The 22569-nt window shown below is 40.5% G+C and overlaps 1 protein-coding gene across 3 annotated transcripts in view; it reads left to right on the forward strand.

The window, feature by feature from the left end:
* The window catches only part of SEMA6A (semaphorin 6A), a 126915-nt gene that overhangs the window by 12696 nt on the left and 91650 nt on the right, over positions 1–22569 (forward strand). The window lies entirely within an intron of this gene.

Here is a 22569-nt window from a genome sequence, read left to right on the forward strand (position 1 = left end):
GCCAAGAGGAGATGCTACTGGTGTCAGAAGTAGGAAGGACAGAATAGTTTCATATGTAGCTAAGAGTAAAGGTAACAATTATCTTTTGGATCCTTCTCTGTTTTTAAAGGGATGTTCAGAGTACAGGGAAAAGTTTTCTACTAAAAAGTCAACTTTTATCTACAAGGTGTTTCCTTTCATTTGTGATGAGGGGAAGTTCAACATGTTGAATATGCTGATTAATTAATTCTCATGGGATATCTTGGAGGGTGGAGCTTTCATTTCATATTTTGTCATGACCAGAACACAAGACCTGTTAATATTGCCCAAACACATCCGTTCCCAAGAATGAAAAAGACAACATAATTACCTTTGCTGTTAGAAAACAGCCACATCCATGGGGCTGGCCCCGTGGCCGAGTGGTTAAGTTCGCGCGCTCCGCTGCAGGCGGCCCAGTGTTTCGTCGGTTCGAATCCTGGGCGCGGACATGGCACTGCTCGTCAGACCACGCTGAGGCAGCGTCCCACATGCCACAACTAGAGGAACCCACAACGAAGAATACACAACTATGTACCGGGGGGCTTTGGGGAGAAAAAGGAAAAAATAAAATCTTTAAAAAAAAAAAAAAAAAAAAAAAGAAAACAGCCACATCCAGTTCCCCAGCAGATCCTACAACATGCCAGGTGTGCAAGAGAAGGCTTTGAAATGTTGTGAATAGCTTGACATTATCACATTGTTATTGAAATGCAAATTCTTCTGAGCAGAACTTGAAAGGGTTTTAAAATGTAAGACTAAGACAATGTATTTTTTCTTGCTTGTTGTCAACCACAGCTAGTCTTAACTGGAGGGCTTGTTCCACTAAAAGTCATCATAATACATTTGCATATTTCATTATATCTCATTGTCTGTGTTTAAAGTACAGACACACCTTCCTGGGATGGTACGTCCTTGGGACAGATGGGCTTCCGGCAGTGAAGTGCAAACCCAGGACTGTTCCTCCTAGGAGGCGTCTCACTGAGTCCCATTGCACATTTAGAAATCAGGCTTACTGATGATGATCAACATCAACAGTATTTAACAGTGTTATTATGAATAATAAAGACCTCATTTATACAGTACTTATATTTTTCAAAGTGCCTTTATAAACGTTGCCTCATTTAATGTCATTACAACCTGGGTTAGGCAGGGCAGGTATTATTATGCCCAATTTAAAGATGCGATAACGGAAGTTCAGAGAGGTCGCATCATTTGCCAAAGAATGTACCTCTGGTAAGGGAGGTGCTTGGAACAGGTCTGCAACCTTCTGAATCTGAGTTTTGTGCTTCTCCATGTCATTGCACTGTTTATTCAGTACTTCAAAAAACTTGTACAGTGATTGCAGTCTTCCCACCATAGATGTTCTCACATACACCTGTTGTGCAGGTTGAATACCCACAGAATAAGTTGGGAAGTAGCTTTCCAAGGGCTCTACCTGAGGCCCGTGCAATTAGGACCTAAAGTCCTGCATCGCAGTGGACAGTGGCTTCCTCCTGCCATTTCAGGACATTGTCTCCAGGGGCTTTCAGGGTCTTGAGTCTGTCATCTGAGAGGAGATCAATTGAAAAGTGGAGGATGTTTCATTGGGGATTCTAGTCCTGTTTTATAGAGGGATAAAAATAAACAATAACATGAGGGTAGAAACTTTGACCCTGGTGCAGGGTAAACCAGAGGAACAGAGAGCTGAATCAGATATCCTGGCAGGAATATCCCCCTGGGGCTTGAAACTTGTACCTATGAAACAGAAACACATTTTTAGCACAGAATAAAGTAGACCGTATGGCACAACTAAGTAGATCTTCTCTCTGACAAAGGTCATTCTACTCTGTGATCCATGCTATCAGGTCTAGTGAAAGCAGCAGTTCAGTTTAATTCAACATATATGTATTTGGCACCTACTCTAGGCAAGGAAAATTTCTAGATACTGCAGAAACAGTGATGCCCTAGTTCAGAATTTATTAATTGTGTACCTACTATTGGACAGACATGGGGCCCACATTCTACTGAGGAATGTAGATATATGAAAAATCACTATTGTAAGGTCTGACTATTCTCCATCCCAGAGGCAGAGTGGTAAGGATCCTAAGAAGGACAGGAGGGAGCAGCTCTGTCCAGCTGGGAGGTCAGGCAGGCCTTTGTGAAGGAGGAGGCATTTGAGCTGTGTCCAAAGAATGTGGATGGGAGGCAGGGTTGGAGGCAGGGAAGCAGTGGGGCTCAGGGAGAGGTAGGTGCCAAGACCCAGAGGCAGGGAAGTGCAGGACTTGGCCCCAGAGCAGCAAGGGGTCCTCCTGGTGATGGTGATGGTGATGTGGCCTGGAAGCCCTGAGGACAGAAAGGGGGATGGAGAGCAGGCTGTGGAGCTCTGCCCTGCTGAAGAAGCGGAACGTGGAGCTGCAGGCAGTTGAAGCCTTTCAGCAAGAAGATGACATCATCAGACGTGTGTTTTAGAAATATAAATCTGCTAGCAATGTGAGTGGAAAAAAGGAAATAAATCTGGGTGTATTGGCAAGGTATAGCCGTCAGGACTTGGGGACCAGTTGGACTTGTGGGGTAAGGAGTGGAAGGAGTGGTTCCAAGATGTCACATCTGGGGAAATGAATGGATAGTTGTGGCATTGGCCAAGACAGGAACCCAGGTTTACAAACAAAATAGTTGATATTTAACAGCTGTCATAAACCATAGTTAAGTGATATATAGGCCAAACCTCAAAGCCTTGGACCTAATCCTCTTGTGCTCACGCCCAGCTCTGTGAAACCAGTGCTAAAGATCTTAAAATTAAGAGTGTTTAAATTGTCGCATTTGGTCTGGCAGCTGGGACCACTTTCTCCCACATTAGAAAGGTTAATACCATAATATGAGGTTGATAACATGAGGAAGACTGAGTACCATCCAGCGTGTCTATAAAACCTGGTACAAAAGTGCAGCAAGAACAAGTGCCAGTGAGTCAGTCATGTAAGAATCGGGGCATACATCCAGCCACCTGTTTCCTATTTTTTTCATTCTGAACCATTTTACTTTATGCAAGTTTTTGAATTCTGAAATTAGATATACATGTGTTTGTCCCTCCTTCCCTCCTCCCCACCCTGCCTTGGGCATATTTATATGAGTATTTTTCTCTTGAGTTGCCTTATGCAACTGAAATGTTACAGATGATGTAATTCACAAAACACAAATCACACCTAAATTGTGTTGTTTATTTAATAAGACAGGGTTAGCAGACAGCTAGGCCTTTTTCATTGCATTGTGCTAAAACTGAATGCTGCTTATATAGTGGAAGGAAAAATGTGTTCAGTAATATTTTATTTAGAAATAAATATTTCTTCACCACACAGGTCATTGAGGTATCACTGATTTCGTTTTATGGTTTCAATCTTTAGATAAGAATGCTGTAGTACGCTTGTCCATCCTCTGAGGCCTTTAATAGTTGAAAACAACTAAATATTGATACTATAAAAAAGAATCTTATAAACATGAATATTTTGTATTTACCCTTCACATTGCATTTTTATTTCAGGGGTTTCTAAATAAAACTTGTAACAGGACAGTTTTATGCTCTAGTAAAATAAAGTTTTATTTTGTATTTTAAAAAGAGGTTGAAAAATAGAAGTGAAACAAACAGGATCAGAAACATCAAGTATCTTCAAGGACTTTTAACAAATTGTGTGTTTCTAGAGGGAAGAAAACCTTTACAAAATTGTTTGTTTTGATGTCCTGTTTTAAAGGCACATTCAAATTAAACGTTAAGAAATAATCTGATTTTTTTTTTTTTTACGTTGGGACACTATGTTTGAGTTGGTGTCATCATATTGAACTGAACTATACATTACTTATTTATTGTGGTATGTCAGATTATTGCATTGGTGTAGTATTACTTGTTTCTAACTTGTAGGCTGCCCTCTAGTGTTACTTAATCTCAAAACAACCACTTTTGTTTAAATGCCATGAAAGGTGGGAAAACAGTGTCTTACCATCTAGTCAGCAGCTAACGCAGCCCCGCTAGACACTATCTCTAAATACAGTGTTAAGAAGTTTATGATACCCGGTTTGAAAGGTTGTGAACAAACTTAAATGTGTCCATCACCAGAGCTCTTGGTGGCACAGAGGACAATATTGTGTGGAAAACAGACATACCGATGACTGAATTCAAGTCAAACTTTGAATACAAAATCAAACACTGAACAAGAAGTTTTAGGACTACGTTATTCAGTTAATTTCATGTATATTTTCATTTGTGTATGCAAAAGAGCCATATATGATAAAATAAGCTGTGTCTAAATAAGTCTAAAAGACCTCCTTTAATAAGTTTAAATAAAAATTACAAGTGTCAAGAAAAAAGTTTCAGTGACTATTGGGTGGGCGATGTTTGGCCAGACAGCCTCAAAGTCTGTGGCATAATTAGCCCTCAGGGAAGAGTTCTCAAACTTCAATACACTATCGTATTCCAAACCTTCAAAGAGTAAATTCCAGCACTTTATAGATTATTCTCTGAAGATGTTAAGAAGAGAAGCATGCATTGCAGCCTAAACTGTGGCATTAAGTACTTTCTGACAGTAGTGCCAACTCCACTTTTTCTTGGATGAAGAGTAAGCATACTCCAGAGTCTGCAATAAGTGGAGAGGGTAAATTTCAGACTCGGTAGCTATTTTTCACATGTGTAATGTTGGCATTCTCAGTGGGTTACGAAGTAACCTTACAACATTCCAGGTACATCTAGCTCACAGTGACTGACATGAATTCGATAAAAATGGTTCCTGATGATGATGATGATGATTTCCTTAAAGCTTTTAGACTAAGATCAGGAAGAACAACTAAGACCACATTAGGGATAGACACACGGAAAATGAAGCTGAGTGTCAAAATTACCCTTTGAAGTCAACTTCTTTTCTTCTATGGGGGTGATGTGATGGACTAATTAAATGCAGAGCTGGAGTTTCCTATTCTGTTGGTAACGAGATCTTGGGAAAGTTATTTAACCTCTCTGTGCCTCATGTTCCTCATCTGTAAAATGGGAATACTAACAGTGTCTACCTCATAACGTGGTTCTGGTGACTAAATGAGAACGATGCCTGTTACATAGTAAGCACTCAATAAAAATTAGCTATTATACGTTGACACCAAGTCCTTCTAATAGAATTGGCTGAATTCAGAGTTTGATGTCACCAGCAAGATATAGCTCTTGGGGTATAAGTTCAAACTGAAAAGACAAGATGAGAGTGTCCAGATGAGTCTTTCTGCCTGCTTCCATCTCTGTCTTTTTCTCTGTGTTCTTTTGTTTTTCAAGGCATGATTTAAAAATAACTGATTGAATAACCATTCATTACTTCATTTTATTTAGGAAATGTTTAATACATACCTACTATGTGCATTGAGCTATATTATATATTAGATCCTATTGATATTTCCAAAATATTAAATAAAGTGTTAGGTGAGGTGACGAGTTTTGCTCCAGCTTTCATTTGCCTTTGTTGGCCCTAGTACTCAGTTAGAAGCCTGTGTTTATCAGGCTTATGTCACATGCCCCGAGCTGCTGCCTTCCTGTACTCTGGGAAGAGAGGATGTAGAGAGTTCAAGGGAATAAAACTGAGGGTTTTCTCACTCGGTGACTTTTCTGGATACAGCATTTAGATTGTAGTTGATGTTATACCTGGAATCACAACATTCAGGAATTTTCACTAACAAAGAGGGCCCAAAGATCTCTGGTAATTTAATATCTAACTCAAAATCAATGTATAAATATAAAAAGTTTATTTTCTGCAACAAAACTTTGTTACTTGTGGCATGAACTTATACCACTAAGACAAAAATGTCAATTTGATTCATTGGTTTTAAACACTTGTTTTTCACAAAACCTGATAGTTGGTCCACTACACAGCAAAGTGGATGGTTTGGAAAGTAAATCCCTGTTCCGACTCAGCCGTCATCCCTGCTTCCCTGAGGTAATGAGAAGGCAGAAAAGGAGCTGGGTGATTGAAGAAGAAAAACGAGGGTCAAATGATCATGAGCTCTCAAGCAAACACAAGTTAATTCTGGCTTTATCTGTCCCAAGTGTTACACCGGTGGGCAAAGCCTAATTTACAAAAATAAGGAAATTGCTAGTCAGGAGTTAGGAAATGTGCTAACAAGCAGAGCTTGGAGACTGGGTCCAGCCGGAGATGGATGATAGGAACGATAGGAACTGGGGCCCCTCCTCCAGGCCAGGAACGATTGTGTTCATTTTGATATTCACCCAAACTCAGGGCCATCTGACAGCTGTTTGGTGTTTCTCGTGAAATGGACTTGGGCCCTGGCCAGATGCTAGTGGACAGATGTTCATAACACAAAAAGCTTCATGAAAATAGGTGCTAATTGGCACCCTCCTAATGATCTGAACAAATAAGGCAGGAATGGGCTGGACCTGCCAGTGACCATCTCAGCGCCCAAGCCGGCCTTTCCCGGCTTAGGGAGGGCGCCTTGCTGGAAACTGAGCTTTCCCATACTCAGGGATTCTTGGTTCCTGGGCTCCTTGACATGAAACCTCCAACAGGGATATGTAGTGTCTGTTTTGTGTGTGTGCATGTGCTTAACAACTGAACCCTTTCAAAAAGGTGGCAAATCAGGGCTCATTGGGACTTTGCCCACCCCCGACCAAGGCAAGCCTCGAAGTGCAGAATTTTCTTCATGAATTTAGTTTCTATGCAGTATTTTTTGAACAAATACTTTATGAAAATGATTACATATTACCTACCTGTGAACCCTCAAACAGAATCTATGTACTTCATTTCATACCTTTAATTGTAATTGATTAGTAATAGCTGCAATATAATTTTGTTCAAATTTTTTGGTTCAAATGGATTTTTTTTTAAAGCCTAAGTTAGTTTAAAATGAGTATTTCAGGGGCAAACTGGTTTGACAATGCCCCATTCATAATTAGGTGGATTTGCTCCTACTTGTACAGGCTACGATTAACTGTCTTTGATTTCAACAGTTAAACTGTCTTTTTAGTGCCTGGGGCAGTTTTTGAGTAGGAATTCTCCCCTCTCTTTTCCTCTCAATTTTGCAAGTTGGAAACAAACTCTTACCTCCTGGCTGATTACTAGTAGAATCTGTTACCCATCTAGAGACTGACAATTTCTTTCTAAGGCAGGATGTAGTTTTATAATAGGTGATTTAGCATATGTTTACTGATGTTACTGTTCATTGCTTGTTTTTCATGAACTCAGATCATGTCCAGATTAGGACATAGAATAGAGGGCCCCCCTCCAACTCTTTGCAGCCCCCACTCCTACCTCTGCTTGTTAAAGCTTCCTTTTCTCTATCTTTTTCCAGAGAGAAAGATCTAAGAAGGACCCATCCTCCACCCAGATCTTTCTAAAACATGAGCTATAATAACCCAACTAAAGAGGCTGGACACATTTTTCTAGTCATTTCTTTAGTTAGTTATCCAAAAAAAATTATGGACTTGGTTGAAGCTGTACTGTGTTGAGTGTGAAAGGGTGTCTTATCGTGGTATTCATTGGGGTTGAAAGTCTCTTGGTTTTTTTCCCCTAACATCCTATTCTCAGGATTTCTCTGGACCAGGAGTACACCCTCTCCTTTCCATTCTCCAGTGTGGCTCCTGCTCCCTTGAATGAAAGGCAGCTCCGACTAAAGGAGCTAGAATATGCCCAGCAACCAGTGCTGGGTACTATTGAGTCCATTGTTTGCTCCCAGCACTGTGGAGCCAAATCTCATTTTATAGCACAGTGTGTTCTAGGAATTCCACTTCATCAGTACAACAGACCTTCTCTAATGCTTTCCTCTTTTCTCCACTTGCCGCTGTCACAGGCAGCGCCACACAGTCCTGCGGCAGGCAATTATAATTCACTTCTCTCCAAGGCTCCGCTCTCCCCCATTTGCAAGGGACCACAAGGCATCAGCTGCCATATTAAATAGAAACTAATGACACCAAGCGTGATCAGCCAAAGCAGTCGACGTGATGGTGTGTTTAAGATTTAATCCCTTTGAGGGACTGAACTCTGAGTTCAGAGGTGGCCTCCCTACACTGGTTACACGGAGGTTCATAAGAAATTAGGCTAAAATTATACTTGGTGAATTTTCAAGTGCTTAAAGGTAAATGAGGTGACTATTTGTAGTTAAAATGAATACATTAAAATGTTTCCCAATGCAGTCACAAAAAACAGCTCTGATACAAAGTTATATAATGCACAGAGTATTATTGAAGCCACTATATGTACTTATTTGTCCTCCATAGTTTTCAAAGCAGTTTGCAAACTAGCAATACAGCCCCTGTTTGTTTTCCAAATGGAGAAGTGTCCTTTGGTAGCTCACAAGAATTCTTGGGGATGAATGAGTGCTCTCTAAAACACAGCCAACTCCTCCTGGGCCCTCATCTGTGCAGGGAGATGCTTCTCTCCCAAGACAGGATCTCCATTATTGCTTGTTTATCCCTTCCCCCCAAATTTTAATTTTTTTTAACTTTCTAGTATATTTTGGCAATGGTTGAATGAAAATATTTTCATTTTTGTCATATCTGACCACATATGGCGTCACTTATGAAATAATTTTCTATTGGATTTGCAAAATTGCCCCATTATTAACACTGCCTGTAAGTAAGTATGATTGTCCCCCGCTGATGTAAAAAGGTTTTGAGAGAATCCCATCTGCACTTGCACATTCAGAGGCTGACACATGTGAACTCTCCTCTTGGTAGAGAGGATTCGGGCTAATGCCCCGCCTAAGTGGGAAGCTGTGTCATCTTCCGACTCCTTGGCACTTACCTAACTTGCTCCGTGGCCTTATGCAGCTGTGCTGAGAGATGGGGAGAGCATCATCGTTACGGGCCCAACCTTGGAGGATTTCACTGAGTACCAAATCATAATTGACCCGAAGGTGAGCAAGTAATTAGTGCAAGGCTTTTCCAAGCTCTTTGACATGCACTGTCCCATTTCATTCCCACAGTACCCCATGGCACCTGTCCTTGCCCTGGTTTGGAAAAAGAGAAGAAACCTTCTTCTGTTGAATAAAAAGATCGTCAGTGTAAAGTTACGTGTTCTTATCCTTTTGCCCAACCATTGTGCTTCGTATTTTCAGCTTGGCAAACTAAAACATGTTGAAAAGGAGGGCTGGCTACAAACTCCTTTTTTAAAAAGAAGTGTGAATATCAGAGGAAGCCTTAGGCCATAGAGACACTTATTTTACACATTCTGGGGAATTTTAAAGATGAGGAACGAAGTGCATGGCTCGCCTGGCAGTACTCTCCAGGCTAATCAGTAATTCTTTGACTGGCGACAGTGACGTTTGGTGGGTAGTGGTTGGTATGCCTACATTTTTCGTTGTCATCATTTCTTCAGGTTCGGGTATATAACTGAGTCAGGATCTATAGACGGATCCTGTGAGAGACCCTCGGGAGCGTCCTTGTGGCAAACAGCAGGCAGGTATTTTTTAAAGCGCTACCCTGGCTGTCAGAAAGTTGACGGCTCCTGATACTTTAAGTTGTCAGTCCAGACATCCTCATTCCTCTGTGGGATTATTGATGTTGTTGTTGTAGCGTGTCTCCGTTTAATTGCAAACAGGGAGCTGATAGAGCAAGCTTGTTGTGATTACATTCTCTGAGATACCTATTATATCTGAATTCAGTAATCAAGTCAGAACTGAAGTGTGGAGGGCAGGGACCAGCTTCAGCAAATGAAACTTGTCCACAAGAGAAGAGAGGCGCGTGTCAGTGGTCATCTGCAGCGAGGCCGGAGCCTGGGTTCAAACCCAAGACCACCACTCACTAGCTGTGTGACCACAGGCAAACTACTTAACCTCTCTGTGCCTCAGTTTTCTCCTCTGTAAAATGGAATAGCAATAGTGCCTGCCTTTTAGGGTCTTTGTGAGGATTAAATGAGTCAAGATGTGTAGATTGCTGTAAGGGTTTGTTACATAGTAAGCACTAGATAAGCATTTCCTATTTTCAGTCTTTTCCTCCAAATCTGTTCATGTAAGCATGCTGATGAGGCATAAGCTGCAAAGAGAGTGCGTGTGTGTGTTTGTGTGTGTGTGCTAGAGAATATCATGCAGAAGTGATTCTACACTGGAATTGTAGCCAGGGCAAATTTGGTTCCAGCTTCTCTACACCTTAAGCCCTTGCTGAGTCACTCCCCTCCTCCACCTTCCCCCTCTAGATTCTTCTACCCACTTTCTCTTTGGTCATGGCCCATATCTCATCCAAGTGACACTTTACGAATTCCATAAAGCCACTCACCTTTGCGGTCCCCAAGAACAGAGACTATACTTTAATCCTCTTTGCATTCAATGTGGTACTTGCTGAATGTGCTAATGGATGCTAATATTTAATAACAGAGCTAACCCAAGCCCTCTTCTGACAATGTTGGATTCCTGTCCTTAAGGGTGAGAATTGTAGCTATGAAGCTGTTTGGGGAACTGGGTTGCCAAAGACCTGCCTGATCAGAATCTCCAGGGTCGAGGCCTGGGAATCTACAGGAGTCAAATGTCCCTCAGGCAACTGTGATGATCAGTCAATTTGGGGAGCCTCTGATTTAACTAACCTTCCTGAGAATAACATTCCTCAAGTGTGAAATGAATAGAGAGCCAAGCTTTTCTCCCAAGGTTTTGGTGCAGAGCAAATGATGTCATCTCTGTTTTTACACAGTGTAAAGCCCCAGGTCAACCTAAGGTGCCATCCTTACTGTGAGATGCAGAGCACCTGGGCGCTGTGGACGGTCTGCGGACTGCAGTGCACAGCGATGTGTGCTGGGCGCGTGCTGCCGGGGCCTTCAGAAGCTGGTCACTGGACAACATCTCTCCTTGGGCATCGCCTTTGCTTTTGCTGTGATTGAGTAGAGCCAGTTAAAGGCACAGTTTCAAGCCCGCAGAGCCTGACACGGGGCTCTCTATATCATTAGATGTTGTTAACATTAGCACTTTTAGAGTATTATTTCACAGACGTGGTTTCAAGTTCAGGAGCTAAAAGGTGGAGTAATGGTGTCAGATAACCTCGGAGAGAATCATTCTCTTGGTAATCTCTCCTTTCTTAAAATAATCCAGACATTGCTGACTGTGAAATTTGTGACTAACCTTCAGTAGATGTTTATTTTGCTTTTAAAATAAAACCAAGGACGCTTAGAAGTAGTCATAAAAGGAAATATTATGGAAATTAATGACCTGAAATAATTGAAGGATATTTATAGCATTCATATTTTAAAATAACAATGGCTTAAAATGCTGCTTAAATAATAAACTCTTTAGCCACCAATGCTTTTCCATTCAAACCGTAAAGGAATGCAGTTCCTTATTTTCTATTTGTCCAAGGTTAGGATCCATCACTGACTTAACCATGATCTGAAGATGCTCAATTAGAAGGCCCATGAGCAATGGAACCAGTTACAGCCAGTTGACTTAAACGTGTGCTATCACCAGTCCTAAAAGTAGCCTGGCCTTTGGCAGAGAGGTGTTTGTGATGGGCATGAATATTGGTTGAGCATTCTGATTATTGTTTGTATACTATTAAATGCTCTGACAATTTATAATTTATACACAGATTGAATGATATAGGGGAACACTGTCTTGTGAATTTTGCATAAATGGTACACTGCATTCCTGTTGGTACTAGAAAACTACTCACATGGCACCTTCTGTTAACAATAATTGGACATTTATGCTTCCTTAGAAGATAAGAGTGTAATTTCTCATTTATTATAAATAAAATCATTTTTATTTCTTGTCTCTGGTTTCCATCTCTGTTTACATTTTGTTTCTCTGGTCACTGGTGGCAGAGGTGAAGAAAATTAACTTCCCTAACCCTCCATCAGAGGATGGGTAACAATGGGTGATTGCGGTTTCCAGTGGGAGTTATCCCCATGCCAGCCCCCATCCTTTTGCTCCCCCAGAAAGCAAATGTTATGAGCATTTCATGATAGTCTAGTCTTCTCCAAAGAATAAACGTAATCACCAAGATCCTACTGCCTCTTATCTCTCTTCAGGTTTTAGCCTGAATTGTGTTCTAGTATCTGAGGTCTCCATATTGCTATGGGATGGTGCAAAACAGAATTTATCCCATTATTGAGGCTAACTTCTCAGACTCCAAGAGAAATTTTTATTTCTTGATTCAGTCCTCATTTGGTAGAGGCCTATAAAGTAACTTCTTAGGAGATTCTTGGCTATATTCAGGGAATTTAATATGTGATTTGTTTCCCCTGAATTTTCAGAGACATCTAAGAGATGATTTATGAGGTCCGTTTTGCTGTTTGCTTATGCTAATATTTATTTTTAATTGATTCTTTGAGAGCCTGAAAAGTGGTTAGTTAGTCTTCCCATCAGCTAGCTCTGAAAACCTTTAAACTATATCTAAGGTCATGCTTTAGTTATTGTACACTTCTTTCTAGAAGTAAAAATTGTAGACAGAGAAGACCAGGCCTGTCCCATTATTCCTTTAGTTTCCAAGGCAGCATTCATGTAAGAACAGTTTAAATGTTTTTGGACAATGACGAAACCCTTTTCATTGTCCGTTATGGCTTACAGGATGGAATTGTGCAGAGCAGTACTGTTTTCAGGTGAATTGAAGCTCTACAGGCAAAGAGAATGAAGTTGTCTTCTTATATCTTTTGTTACCTTGGTGTAATCTGAAGGCAAGCTCGTTTGTCCCTGGCCCCGGTTTTCCCATTGAAAAGGGGACTTTTGGAAACATATGGTAAAACCTTCCAACTGAAGAAGTAGTGAAAAATATATTATTTAAACACAACAGTAGCTTTTGCGTGGTATACACCATTATATTTATAGACTATAAATTGAAAAGAACTTTGAATATAATATGAATAGTGGGAAGTCTGTTTTATAATTCTTGACCATCAAAAACCCCAAGATGTATTAGCAGCCCATGGCGACCCTCGGGAACCCATTTTCAAAGTTGTCTGTATAGAATGACATGCACAGTTTCTGTCCTCCACGGCAGGGGCTTGAAACTTTCCTCCATATACCACCCTAAAGCGAATTTTCTGCTCCAGTGTGACAAGAAGTGTGATATTCACTGAAACGCACCATGAGTCTTGAGAACCATTGTTGAGCTGACTTGGCCATGGCAGCTAAATGGACAGTATCGAGAGTGTGACAGTCCTCCCTGGAAGCAAGAATTAAGGTCCATAAATCAAATCTCAAGTACGGAAAAGAAAGAAAGAAAAGAAAGCTGTCAAGGAGGGTGAAAGCATCATAACTGGCCCTCACTGTTCTGTAGTGCCCAGCTGTGTTGATACCCACAGAGCTTTGGAACCAATTCAAGACCGATCAACCCAAAACTAGACAGTAAAGTTCCAGGGCTGCCAGACATCCCTGTCTGCAGGTGTTAGTGTAAGTGATAGGGTAGATGGTCTTCCACAAGAACCGTGATGACCCCGGGGCCAGTCTGCCAGCACAAAATGTATGTCCAGTGATAAGGTTCAGCACACTTGGAGAGAGCATTAATGGGCAGCCCGTAAGAGCACTTCAGCTCCTTTCAAAGAGTAACTTACATATTGCAAAGTTCTGGATGTAATATTCTTTAATTAATAGTGCTGATCATGTTCCCTCCTTATTTGCAGAATGCTTTACGTTCATGGGTGTTGACTCAAGGGATCATTCAGCTTCTTTTATTAAGTATCAGATGTATAGCAGTTTACATCATTGGAGTTTCTCCTCTGGTTTAGATCCAAAGACATAATTAGCCAGCCTTAATGCTTGCTTCTTAGTAATACTGTTATGAAATAAAAGCTTCTAAGGTAGAAGCTTCCTTAATAGATAAAGCAAAGGCCTTTTCTTAATCAGTACATTACTTAAGAGAATATTAATCAAATAGTTAAGTAAAACATAGCTTTTAAAATATAGCCCTTTATCTTAAGAATATGTAAGAGTACTAATTTCCAATAACACATACCTTAAATCAGCTGACGTTTTAGGAGTTAATTCTTAGGAGTTAATTTCACATATTGGAATATTGAAAAATAAACAAATACAAATGTAATGTGAATATATTTAGAGGGTTTGGCACATGCCTTGGCTGGAAAGACAATTAGGATGACCTGGAAGAAAAGGATCAAAACAAGTATTTCCATAAAATTGAATATGAGGTTTTTCAGCAACATCAGTGCTATACTTCTTTAGGACAGTTGGTACCCATGCCCAGGTATTACCTACCATTTCTTTAATGCCACTAGGAAAAAAAAAGATAGATTTTTTTTTTTTAAAGCTAATAGATTTTTAAAAATCCTTTTGAAGTCTTTCTGGAGTAACAGGAAAAACTGATGCAAAGGCGAAGAGCAAACAGAATGACTTAATGGAAATCAAGCAACAAGCCTAAGGGAAAAATAGGTTTGGAACCGAAAATAAATTGAACATATAACACCTCTCCATTTTGTTCCCTTTTCTTTTTGTTTTTCATGAGAATCTATATTTATGGAAAAGTCAGTTGATTGCTTATCAGGCTGAAGCTTGTGTTTGCTCAGACTAGCGATAATGAGCAATAAAAAGAGGTGGGAATGGCTGAAGTCTGGGGAGATGGAATCAGGAGAAATAGGGGCTCAGGAGAGTTTTCAGGATCTGCGTTTTGAAAGCTCTGTAATCACCCCTTGTGCTGTTATATTCGTTGGAGGGGTTAGGGTAAGGATCTGTGTGATGGGTATGGGGGCTTTCCAGGCAATCTGGAGAGTCTGCTAGCTCTGGGGAAGGGCTCCCAGTCATTACCTAGTTACAGCCCTATGATCAGGTTGACAAGTGATTGAAGCCTTGCTTTTGGAAGTATGGCCCACCAACCAGCATCATTAGCATCACCTGAGAGCTTATTAGAAATGCAGATGCTCAGGCCCCACACCAGACCAACTGGGGGTGGGTCTACATTTTAACAAGGCGATTGGTGCACACATTGGTGTTTGAGAGGCATTGGTCCAAAGGACATGTGGACATGAGATATGAGGATACATAGAGTGTGGGGTGCAAAAATGGAGTTGTCTTAGAAAAAAAGGGGAACAAACTATTTTTAGACAGCTAGCTAACAGCATTGCAGGGATGTGATGATATTTGTTGGTAGTTTATCTTTCAAGATATAAAACAATCAGAGTGTCTCGGGGAAGTGGTTAACTTGGACCTTGACATGCTTGTACCTGTGGAGTCATGGGAACCCAGTATTTGCCTCATAGCCCCAAGGCCACGTAGGCAAATGGCGCTGAGGTGAGAGAGCTGGTGATAAGAAGAGTGACACTAATCTCAGTGGCCTTTAGGATTACGGCTAGCCTCAGGTTTCAGACCTTTGACTCCAGTAAACTAAGACTCTGCCCTTGGTTTCCAGCACATACTTATGATTGAAATGATTTCTCATTTTCTTAAATCTTCCTGCTTCCAAAATGCTTTGCTGCCTTTACAAACAACCTGAATTGTCCTAACAACCTCCCAGGATAGCTCAGTACTGTGTCCCCCTAATTCTAAAAGGCAAATGAGGATTTATTTCTACCATCACCCCTGCAGTTTTGATGGACTGCAGAACTGCATGGGGCCAAGAAGACTCCTCTTTCAGAGCAGATTTTCACCACATCTGAGTGGCATCTCCAGTCCTACATGGAGAGACGAGGTCAGCCTTTGTCTCTACTTTCCCACTCTGAGCTGCCATTTTCCAGTGCAACCACGTCTATTAGGTAGTACATGAATAAGCCTGGTACATAGTTTCCTGTAACAGTGGAGGATGAGGCTGCAGATAAACCCTCTCCACATCACCTTTTATGCCAAAGTCTAAAAGCAATAAATACCAACTTAGAGAAACATTGACTAGAAATGATGATATCACAGTAATGACAAATCCGTTTTTGTCCTTGTAACATTTTGATATAATGATCTCAGTCCTGCTTGGCAGGCAGACTCCATTCTGAGGGTCGTGGGAGGCCTGTCCTGAGAAGTACACAAGGAAACTGCAAACCACATCCGTGCCCTAGATCGTGCCTGACCCCACGCTCGGGAAGGAGGACTGGGAAGGAGACTCCTCAGTGATCCCAGAAACCAACTCTGATAAGGAAGGGCCACCCATAGTGACAGCGGTTGGAAGGAGTGCCTTCAACAGTAATAACCCAGAAGTGTAAATACGTTGCTGAAAGAAGGACTAGTGTCTGTTCCCAGCTTTTCCAGTACACAAGTTATTTCTTGGAAACATTAGGGAATGTTTCCCTAATGAGAATTCTTTTTTTCCTATCTCTACCAAGGTGCATTTAATCTGCATGAGAAATGCAGCAGAGAACATTGACAGTCATGTAATCAAAGACCCACCAATGTGTTTTAAGAGCTGCCACAAAGATTAAAGAACTTAAATGGAGAAGTAAAGGAGAAGAGAAAACATTCGAAGTCTACCGCAAACAGGAAAAGCGCGAGTTTGGGCAGGAATGTAAGCAAATTGGAGACTTCATCAGGAGCAATGAGGCTTGACCACATTATCTAAACCCGTCTGTTTGCCTTATCATTATTGTCCCATTGGCTTCTTTTTCTTCTTCCAGCACAAACTCCTGTCGGCATGTGGGTGTGGTGTTGCTGCTACCTAATCTGGATTAAACAGCCCTGGAAGGTCGGGAAACTAGTCAGATTATAATCCTTTGGAGAAGATCTAATGCTTCCCCCATGTTGATCAGTCTTGACCATTCTGAATTAAACAATGAAATTCTTGGCCTCATTTAAAAATGTAACAAGTCTAAATGTTGAGGATAAGGTTTGTTTTTACATTAGCAGACATTTCTATGTAGCCTGTTATGTTTCAAGAATAATGAGAATTATTCCAGGAAGAAAAAAGTATTTTCAGCAGAAACTAAATCAAGAGAAAAAAGAAAGATTGAGATACATCTGTGGTTCTGAGGACTACCTCAGAAAACGTGAGAGTAGAGTGGTTCCAAGTGGGAGAGAACCTCTTCTGAACTGGGTCATTTTGCTCACATGCTACATAAGAGGGAGCAGGGGGAGAGGGTTTTACCAAACCCAGGGATCTTGTAAGAGTTTTCCAGAAACACTAAGTAAAATTTAATTCATGATGAAATAGAAAGGCAGCACTTCTCTGACTTAAAGGAATTCAGTTATAGTCATAACAGAAAACCAATCCTCCTCCCATAGAAGTTGAAAAATAGAATTGACATCATCTTGAAAGAGAAAAGCTGGTATTTTCTGAGCTCAAGGGGAAAAAACCCTTCAATTTTGTGATATGCTGCTTGGGCTTTGTGAGTATTCAAATAGACCTACGTTCGCAGAATCTCAGTGTTACAAATGGAAAATGTTGCTATCTCCAAAATGACAAAAAGGATCAGGGAGAAGGTTCAAGCGGTGCTGAAGCAGCAGCCTCTGGAAGTAAACAAGATCGTTGGCAGCCCAGAGAAATGAAGACATGGAGAGTGAACTAGGTAGTTCTGCGCGGAAGAGGCTCCACTGCCCTCGCTTCCTTGCTCTTTGTACCCTTCAGCCACAGACACTTCCTGTTTCTCCAACGTGACGCAGGAACCAGCTTTATTTAGAGTTTAAAGTGATGACAACCCCGTAGGTTTTGCCCTGATCTGCTAGTGTCTGCAAATAGTCAAACTTCACCTTAAAAGAAATCCAGATTCTTGTGGAATCCTAGAAGAGTATGATACTTGCCTTTAAAAGTTTTCTCTTTTTCAGTTTCTCTGATGCAGGAGTCCTAAGGACCTGTGCTGCTTTTAAATTCCCTGCAGTCTAAAGTAAATGAGAGGGGAGAAAACAAGTGTGTCCTGAACCCTATTAATGCAAGATGAAGGGACAGTCAGGGTCCTATAAAAAAAAGGCCATTGAAATGCTATCTGTATGTAAAGAGGTTTGGGAGAGGTCTCCTGGGAATGAAGAGGACAAGGCAAATACTGAGTGTCCTTTAGAAGATACTTTATTTCTCAAAGAAGGATCCAGATTTCTGACTTACAGAAACACCAGAATACTGGTCAGTTATGGTCGCAGCTCCAGCGGCACATGCCTCCTGGACCGTACACGATTTGGTTGGCAAATAACAACAGCAAAGGATATAAGAAATGATGACCTCAAACTCTCTATCCAAAGTCTTTAAAAAAATTTCACACCAATTCCTGTCTCTCAGATGAAGATGGAATACAAAGAGACTGAATTCTTGATGTCTCTGCAGGCTGCCCTCCCAGCAGCAGAGACAGAATCCTCAGAAAACACACAGAAGAAAACAAATGGGCAACCACCAGTGCATTTCCCAAGATATGACATGTGCTTCTGCACACGAGACTGCTTAACTGGATAAATAAAGCATCTTAAAGAACTAAAGGTTTTCTTCTGCCCTAGATACCCATTCATGTGTAAGATGTTACCAAGTTCACTCTAACTATTAATTAGTGTTTGAACTTGTAATGACAATACGCAAGCTTGATACTGACAGAATGAACTTGTGTGGGTGGCCTCTTAGCATAGGAACATGCACAGTAATTAACCCTTTATTTAGTCATGCTAGTCCGGGGTTGTTGCCTTTTAAGAATATTACTTTCAAATGTCCTTGAGTGCTAGTTATCATTAAAAAATAAATAATAGTTTTGGTGACTCTCCTTTCCCCCTCCCCCACATACAATAGATATAAGAGGACTTCTGAAAACAAATACAACAGGTTTAGATAAAAGATCTGTGGTGTTAATTTGAGTTCTTATTTTGAGTATTTAAAATGCAATGGACACAGGGATCATCGCTAATTAGCATTTTGTGTAGCCAGGCCAGCATGTGATTCAACTGTTATTGTGTTCCCCCTCCACCCCCACCACCCATCACAGCTGATCCGCATGAATGTTATCAAGCATTTGCAGCCTGAGAAAGACAAGATCCAGATCTGACTCCTTTATTTTTCCACAATTAGTATCAAGTGGGGCAGAACATTCTCCACCATAAGTCATTTACATTGTCATATTAATATTATCATGCTTGTGAATTTTATTGTCTTGGGATGGATTGAGAGCTTTGACATCAATTCAGTGTTGTTAATGGGAAATATTATTTGCACAAGATTTTTTCCTGTCTGCAATCAGCCATGCAGAAATATACTGTCATCGAAGTGCCAAAAGATGCTGATCTGAAGTAGAAGTCGTTGGCTGGTATTGGTGCCAGTCAGATGAGAATAAACTGCCAAGGAAGACACAAGTGAAAAATGATAGTTCAGGCCAAGTTTTTTTTTCTCTCTCTCTCTCACTCTTGAAATTAGGTATATAACACATGCATACACATAACATCAGTCTCTATGAAATATGAGGGATGCCTGATTACAAGCAAACAGGGAATCTTTGGGAAAAACTCATGCAACTTCATGCCCTAGTCCCTTAACTTGACATATCATTTTCTGATAGTGAGAGATTAACGTGATGTGTGGGAATGACAAGGGACTCCATTTCTTCTAGGTTTCAGAGTATGACAGGGGCTGGGCCCTCCTAGGAGGAGTAACTGGAAATAGAAGCTATAGCCAGAAATCAAGACATCTTTGTGAACACCTGAAGCAGAAGTTTATCCGGAATACAGACCTCCCATATGGTGGAGACAATACACAGGCATGGGGCAGAAGATGGCCCCTGTGCTGCCAAGCTTGTAATGATGACAAAGTCATTCTATATATCTAGTTTAGTTTAAGATACATTGGGAAGAACAATTGATGTGTCCGATGACCTAAATAATTAAAATTTTACACAAAAATCAAGAGGTTAAGAAAGTCCAGGACAGAAGTAAAATAAAAACTAAAATATAAAGTATCTTGACTTCAAAGACCCTGTAAATCATTTCACTTGAGCATCTCCCACTGATGGAGATGGTGCTAACAATTCTAGTAGTGAAAATCAAGGTATTGAAGGAAATCCATCAGTTATTTTATATGTTTTTGCATGATATGAGGGTAATTAATCAGGCACAAATTAAAGAAAGGCCATACCTGTCAGCATTAGAGGAATTATTAAAATGTATTGCAATGAAAGATACAAGGTTACCATATTAGAATATTGGGAGCCATTTCTTTGAAGGATAACCTAAGAGTATGGATGGCAGCTCTGCACACTGCCTAGCACAGCTGCCGGACAGGACAATTCTTACAAGTCATGACTATCAATGATTTCTTTTGTTCTTGGATTGCAAAACAGGGAGAATGCTTTTCATAGCATGTCAGATTATATGCATATTCAGTAGTCTACAGATCTTTAACAGCTTTAGAATTAGGAATATGTGACATAAATTTCGGAAAGAAAACTATAAAAATAAATAGACAAACAAAAACTACGAAAGCAACCAAATATTGCCTCCAGCTATAGGAAGCAGAACGACCACACGAGGCTTGCCCAGACTATCCCAGCAAAAACCCTAATGTCGAAAGTTGTCTAGTGCTGAATAAAGAAATGCTGTTTGTTCTAACTTCCAGACCTGGGGGCAATGGGTTGTGGTACATAAGGATAAGGTGTAGATGTTTAAAATTATACCTTATATATAACCAAGAACAATTTGCTTGATTGCAGAACACATGATTGAAAATGATATTTTCTTAGTTGCTATGAATGACTTCCATCTAAAAATATTGCCAACTCTAAGAATATATTTACAAAAAAGTAAAATGGTTAAATAAACATGTAAAGGCAAAGAAGAAAAAGAAAACTCTAGAAAATACGTAGGAAATTGCAAAGTAGTTGGACGCCTCTGAGGTGGGATAGGCTGGGAGTGTTGTATGCTGGGGTTTGAGATTAGGGGTGATAGTCAAGTGGGAATTTAGCTTTTTCTATAATGTTTATTTTATTTATGTCTTTATTTTTGCCATGAGAAGATCTTCATGCACTGTTTGTATAATTACTATAAGTACATGAAAAGCAGCTATTAAGTATGTTCTAACAGATACATAACCGGTTAAATAAGATAACAGACAAAAATGTTATAAACTGTTGTTGGAAGCAAAGGCACATTTAAGAACACTAACTAAACTTCTGTTCCTCAGAAGAGAACTGTGCTGAGAACTCATGTTAAATGGTAGTGCTAGAAGAGCTTTGGAAAACAGACTATGAAGGACCTGAAAGAAAGTCATTATGCCAACACTCTGGGTGGCTCCACATGTGTGAGGTTGACATCTCAGGACAGTAAGTGGCATTGCATCTTGGCCATCAGGACACCCACTATCAGAAAAAAAAAAAATTTAAATGCTCAGCAATAAGTTATTTAGAGGAAGATAAAACGTTTGCAAAGAACCAATAAACGCCTGTTACTAACTTCGGAAAAAACAAACTCAAACCATTGAGCCCACGTAGATGGATAAGAGGTATAATACTCATGTGCAAAGACGGCACATTGTTCTTCCTACAAAGCATTTGACCTAAGTTTTTAAGAGCAGATAAAGCAATTAGACGTTTTGCTTGTATGACCTGCCTGCATTTATTCCCCATATGCTTAGTCATAAACCTTTGTGGCTATTTTTTATGTCCTCCCTGTTATTTTTTTCCCTTTTTTCTAAACGTATTAAAATTCCTAAGAAGGTGAAAATACTACTACTACTTCAAATAGCAACAATCACAGTAACCAACATTTATTTAGTGCTTGCTATTTGCTTACTTAATCTGTGCAGCAACCCTAAAGGCATGTGTTCCTATTAACCCCATTTTTCAGTTAAAATCAGTTGAGATTCTGAAGAACAAAAGAATTTTTCCCTCAGTCACACAGCTGGAAAACAACAGTGCTGGGGGATCGAGTCTAGACTGGACTGAAGGCAAAACCTAAAATCGGGTCTCCACTGAGCCCTAAACGCTGTCTCCGATGCGGGGTAGTGTGGAAGTACCAGGACGTCTTCCCTCAGGGGTGTTCAGAACTGATTTATTTATAAAGTATCTGTGTGTCTTTGGGCAAGTCACTTAACCTCCCCAGAAAAGCAGGCTGCTTCTCTGGAGATTGAGGTGTTGGAGGAGATGCTCTCCTGGCTCTAAATTTTCTGTGTTCCAGTTTCTGTTACCACACTACTTTCCAGAAATGTATTGATTCTGAATACATGCTGTAGTTTCCTATTGTGGTTCTCTGCAAGTGAGCATGTGTGTGTGTGTGTGTGCGTGTGTGTATGTGAGATTGTTGCCAAAAGATTTTCATCAAAACACAGGAGTCAAAATACTTACCTTCTAACTGCAGTTGGAGCGGCTCCTGTCTAGGTAGGTGTTCCAGATACCGGGCTGCTCTTATTATGGACTTGATTTTAAGGAACGCCTATTCCTTTTTTTTCACACATGCTAATACAGTGTCCCTCTTGCCTCTGCTAATAGCCCGTGAGTCTTGAACTTGGAGCCAGAAAAGTACTTCCTTTGTAAAGCACAAAAGAACACCAGTTTTTTGTTTTTTTTTTAATCACATGAGGCCTGAATAAAGAGCTCTCCGACCATTCAGAGGCTGCTTGCATTGTGCAGCTGCTCCTTGACTGCTGAGAACATCTCGCCGCTGACAATGCCGTACCTGGAGGAAACACTGCACAGGGAGCTATTCAGGAGTTGCAGGACTGGGATTTTTGCCAGTGTCCTCTGAAAGATCGGGGGCCTTTTTTCTTGGTCAAACCCTGATAAGCATATTGCAGTTCGT

The sequence above is a fragment of the Equus asinus genome, chromosome 9 (genome assembly GCF_041296235.1).
Source record: "Equus asinus isolate D_3611 breed Donkey chromosome 9, EquAss-T2T_v2, whole genome shotgun sequence".
NCBI lineage: Eukaryota > Metazoa > Chordata > Mammalia > Perissodactyla > Equidae > Equus > Equus asinus.